Below are 5525 nucleotides of genomic sequence, written 5' to 3' on the forward strand. Positions count from 1 at the left end.
CTTCTATATTAAAATGTACTAGAAAAGGTATATAAATTGTTATTGCTCCCAAGTAAAAGTATGTAAATTAAAATAAAATTATTAACAAATTATAATTAACTTAAAAAAACGCCAATAAATTAATTTCTATAAACAAATTCGAAGATATTTTTAGGCTCGAAACGTTCTCTTAATGACAATAAGCCAATGAGAGGCCATTAATTAAATAAATAAAATGTTTGTCAATTTATATTTGATAAAAATTAATTTAATTGAATTAAATTGTTTATTTGACAATAATATTTTACTCTGGTAGATTCACAACATACCAGCACTAATATGGTATCAATATGAATGTCAAAAAACAACCACAACAAACAAGCAAACAAATAATAACTAAAATTTTTAAAAATTTATAATTTAATTAAAATTTATATAAACATTTTAATATTTTTGAAAATGCACACAAATACACATTGGCAAAATTTGAAAATAACTGTGTTCACATACACAAACAAATGTTTATATATTTTTTGTTTGTTGTGTTTTTAATTAATATTGAAAGTTTTCTAAAATTTATTTTAAATATTAATCTTATTTAAAATTTAAATAGAATATGTGTTAGAGAGCATGTTTGCCAGTGTGTGTGTGTGTGTAGATATGTAAGTATGTATGCTGACATGTTGTAGTCAAGTTTAGTAGTTTTAGGCCTAAAATGTGACCGCATTTAATTGTGTGTTCACACTAGTTGTTAAATCTATAAATGAGAGTGTTAGTTAGTAGAGGTGGTAAAGGGTTTAGAACTATAAATGTAATTTCAAAAATTTGAATTTTAATAGACTAACATGACATACAACCATAAAACAGGATGTCCACATACTTATGAACTTTTGTATAAGTATACGTTTAACTAGAGTGATAGAGAATTTACATCAATATTCGAGTAGAACTAAAGCGATGAATGATGTGTGATGATTGCTTGGTTTTGGTGTGATGATGATGGCGATGATGATGATGTTACTATAGCCTGCTGTTGATTTACAAATGTAAATGATGGACATGTTTTGATTGAATTTGCATTTGAATTAGATGATGTAAATGATACCGTTAAACACACAACTACTAAAACAAACTGATACTGATACAACAACAGTAATTAGTTGAAATCATGTTGACTGCTGTTGGCTGCTGTTACTGATACATGATGCTCAACATAATGATGATGTTAATGCTGCTTGTTATTGTGGTGGCGTGTGTTCGTTCATTTGCTTAAGTCGGATGAAAAAATTATAATGCTGGCTGGTGTTTATGCTGTTATGCAAAATGGACAAAGTGTGCCACAAAATTTAATCTTTCTAAAAACATGTTACATCATTTAGGGAATCAGGGATGCGAGCAATATAACAACAACAACGATAAAAAAAACAAATTGATATTTGAAAACCAAACCACGTAAATGAAGTCCAAAAACAATTTTTGTTTAAAACTAAGAGAACAACTACAAAAAATCTTTTACCTTAGAAAATTTTAGAAATAGCTGCGATTTAAGCCGTTAGTTCTACAAATTAGCTGTTGTTGTTGTTATTATTGTTTTGCCTCAAACCCTTTTTAAGCTGTGATAATATTTTTCACTGATTTTCTACTTCATTGTCTGCTATTGAATTGGATTTTTTAAAAAAAGAGAAGGGACATTTTATTACAGTGTTCGTCTATCTGTCATCTGTATTTGTGTTGAAATGTTAATTGAATTTCGCGTGTGCGCTTTCATTGTCTTGTTGCAAGTCTCGGAAATGCATTACAATTGGATAATTGCATTTATTTTGTTAATGGAAGTCGTACAACAAAAACAAACCATGGCGTGTTTTTTGTTTCGCCATTGTCAACCCAAAAATTTAATTAAAATTAAAAAAAAAAAAATCATGAACAAAGTTAATGCAATAAAATATGGGATTTAACGGGGGAATTAAAGTCACTTGTTAGTGTTACAAGTAGTACGTTAAATATATTTTAAATTTAATTTAATAAACAGGACTACTTGTTCTTTAAATTTTAAAGCAATTTTCGTGAGATTTAGTTTATTAATTAAAGTAAATTATTTATTTGTTTAAATTATTGGAAAGCACTTGTCATTAGTATAAACCCCCATTTTTCAATTATAAGTGCATAAATAATTTATTTAAAATTAATTCATATGCTTTAAAGAAATGTCATGTCATTATGACATCAACAACCGACCAACCTCATCAAACAGATGAGTACAATATCATAGACAAACTTCCAGTACATTTGCGATATAGCAACGCAACACAGTGGGACAATAGACAAATAAAAAATAAACTTTTGTTTATTGAACTAGAACAGAACTAGAACAGAACTAGAACAGAACTAGAACAGAACTAGAACAGAACTAGAACAGAACTAGAACAGAACTAGAACAGAACTAGAACAGAACTAGAACAGAACTAGAACAGAACTAGAACTAAGTAGAACTAAACTAAACTAAAACAACTAGAAGAGAAATACAACAGAACTAGAGTTGAACTAAACTAAAACCGACCCACTGTCCCATATTAGCATCACTCTCTGTAACATCCTGGTCACAAGTGTGTGGCTGCATGAATGTGTGTGCAAGTGTTTGTATTGTAAAGGTCCCTTCTAAATAAATATTATAAAATTTCCATTTGTAACAAATTAAACATTTTACATTTTACATTTTATTTAATGAATTTTACGTTTTTATTACTATTATTTTTGGTGGGATAAAAAGGGTGGTATAACAACAACAACAACAAAAAACACTATACATTTGTTACACAAAAAATTATGCAAAATTTACACACGACACTTCATCTCTAATGGAATTTTATATCCTTTATATATACTCGCACAAACGTCGTACAAAATAACAGCATTTGTAGTAAAATATTAAAATAAACTGGGACCCCAGGTGCCTGGTAATATGAAACCAAAATAAATGTGCTACTCCCTGCACACACTTACATACACGCACACATTTACAAATCCCATATTAGTTTGTAGTATATAATTTTTAGTGTGGAATCATGTTCTTTTTTTACTTGTAACCACAAAACTTGGCTTTTTGGGTTTACAACCAGAGAATGTTAAAATGGCCGCCCATTTTTTGGCGTCTCCCTTGGACTCAGGTGTTTTATTAATATTATTTATAGTTACAATATTACATGTACATATGTATTTATGTATGTAATAATGTGTATGTTGGCCGTTAGTACTCAGGGTGTAAATGTTGTTTTTATTGCTATTATAGTTCTCGCCTCGTTTGTAATTTTTGACGCATGGGGAGCAGAGGTGTTAAGCAATTAACTTTAGTTGATTTCTAAATGAATATTTGAAATTTATAAAATTTTTCAAATATATATATATTTAGTTGGATATATTTCATATATAATGTTATATTGTAGATAGTGTGTGTTGGTTAAAGTTTATATGTAAGTATGTAATTTGTAATAGTGATGTCGAACAATTGAGCATAAATGTATGTTTAATTTACTGTACATTGTTTGATAATGAAAATGTTCATTATTTTATAAATGTAATTTATTAGTGCATTAGAAATTTTTAAATTACTTTAATTTTAAAATTTTCGTAAAAATCATAAGTTAAGTTCAGTTGAAGCTAAACTAGAACTGAACTAGAACTGAACTAGAACTGAACTAGATCTGAACTAGAACTGAACTAGAACTGAACTAGAACTGAACTAGAACTGAACTAGAACTGAACTAGAACTGAACTAGAACTGAACTAAAACTGAACTAGAACTGAACTAGAAGCGAACTAGAACACAGTTTCAATCCAAATGCAGTTGTGTTTATAGTTCGTCCAAGAAGAAACACTTTCTGTGCATAAGTCTGTATTGGGCCGTGTTAGAATCGGCTCGTTCGGAAGCGATTGTCATGAGAATACTATTGCCAGTTGAAAACACTATCAACTTCAAGCCCTATCCTCTACTTCTTCAAAAATAGACCAATATATGCAATTTACAAAAAAGCACTGAAAGTGCTTATAGTTTCCCTGCAGCAAAATAAATTAAATGCATGTGCGGTAAAAAGATGAACAAAAAGATGAAAAAGAATGAATAAAATGAAATTAATTTAAAGCAATTGCTTTGTTTGAGGACAATTTAATCAATTTATACATACAAACTGATAAATTAAGAAAATGACAATATAACAATAACAATATAACAACAACAATTGCATACTACAACTCAACAATGCAACTCTACTCGAGGCAAGACAAGAGGATGCATTTAAATTACATATGTATATGTAATTCTCCCCTTTGCAATATACATATAGACAACATAGATGCAACAACAGAACATGTTGGGCGCTGACATTTATGACAGTGATCTTAACAACAAATTTACAAAGAGTAGTGTTTATGTAAAATTTAGAAAAAAAAAGTTTATTTATAAATATTTCAATATGTATTGTAAATAATAATGAAAAGAGAGAGAGAAAAAAAACGAATAATAATTGATTCTAATTGAATCGAATTAAAGGTGCAATTGACAATATTAACTCACTGACAAAAGATAAAATACATAAAAGTTGCATTTACCGCCAGTTTGCTGAAGATAAATATAAAAAAAATCGATTAAATGAAATATATGTATGTATACGTTTACTTGACACCCAGCCTCGTTTGACAATACTTCTAAGAAACTTAATGATTTATTTTCATTAGTTAACAGAAAATATTTAGTTTTCAATGTAGTTGTTTTCATACATTTTCAATATTTTTTTATAGAAATATAAGATGTAAGATTTTATAGAAATATAAGATGTATGTGTGTGTGTGTGTATATGGCACCCGTATACATTTATATTGAGTCCCCCACTCTTTTTACTCTCGTTGTAATTGCCACCGGGGGTTTTAATTGATGTAATTTTTTCAATTACTTTAATATTATGCCGCATAATAATTGAATATCAATTGAATTTCTAAAATAAATTATTATTGATTCAGCTTAAAGCGTGATTGAAAAATTAAAAGAATATCATGCAAATAGTTGTTGTTGTAAAATCTATTTAAAAAATTATGTTTTTAATAAAAATCTATACAAAGAAACTAAAAACTTTCAAGTTGATCATATTGTTTTCTGTTAACGGCATTTATTAGTTAACAATTTATGATTCTATTGAAATTAAAAACAATTTTTTTTTCAAAATTTTCCGATTATTCGTTATCAATTATTCGAATAATTTTTCTATTCGTTAAAAATCTTTTTATTCTTCAAAATCTTAAAAGTTATTAATTTCTGTAAAGAAAAAGCATTTTTGAAATAACAACTAATTTTTAACGATTATTCGATTGAAAATAAAAGTTTTTGTAATTTTTTTAAGCCGATTATTCGCTTTCAGTTATTCGAATAATATTATATTCGCTGCAAAACTTAACGACTAGACTATAGACTAGACTATAGACTAGACTATAGACTAGACTATAGACTAGACTATAGACTAGACTATAGACTAGACTATAGACTAGACTATAGACTAGAC

The 5525-nt window shown here is 27.9% G+C and overlaps 1 protein-coding gene across 1 annotated transcript in view; it reads left to right on the top strand.

Moving 5' to 3' along the window:
- Window positions 1–5525, top strand: part of LOC111686540 (aristaless homeobox protein) — a 21492-nt gene that overhangs the window by 3003 nt on the left and 12964 nt on the right. The gene's annotated exons all lie outside the window — the stretch shown is intronic.

The sequence above is a fragment of the Lucilia cuprina genome, chromosome 2 (assembly GCF_022045245.1).
Source record: "Lucilia cuprina isolate Lc7/37 chromosome 2, ASM2204524v1, whole genome shotgun sequence".
Taxonomy (NCBI): Eukaryota; Metazoa; Arthropoda; class Insecta; order Diptera; family Calliphoridae; genus Lucilia; species Lucilia cuprina.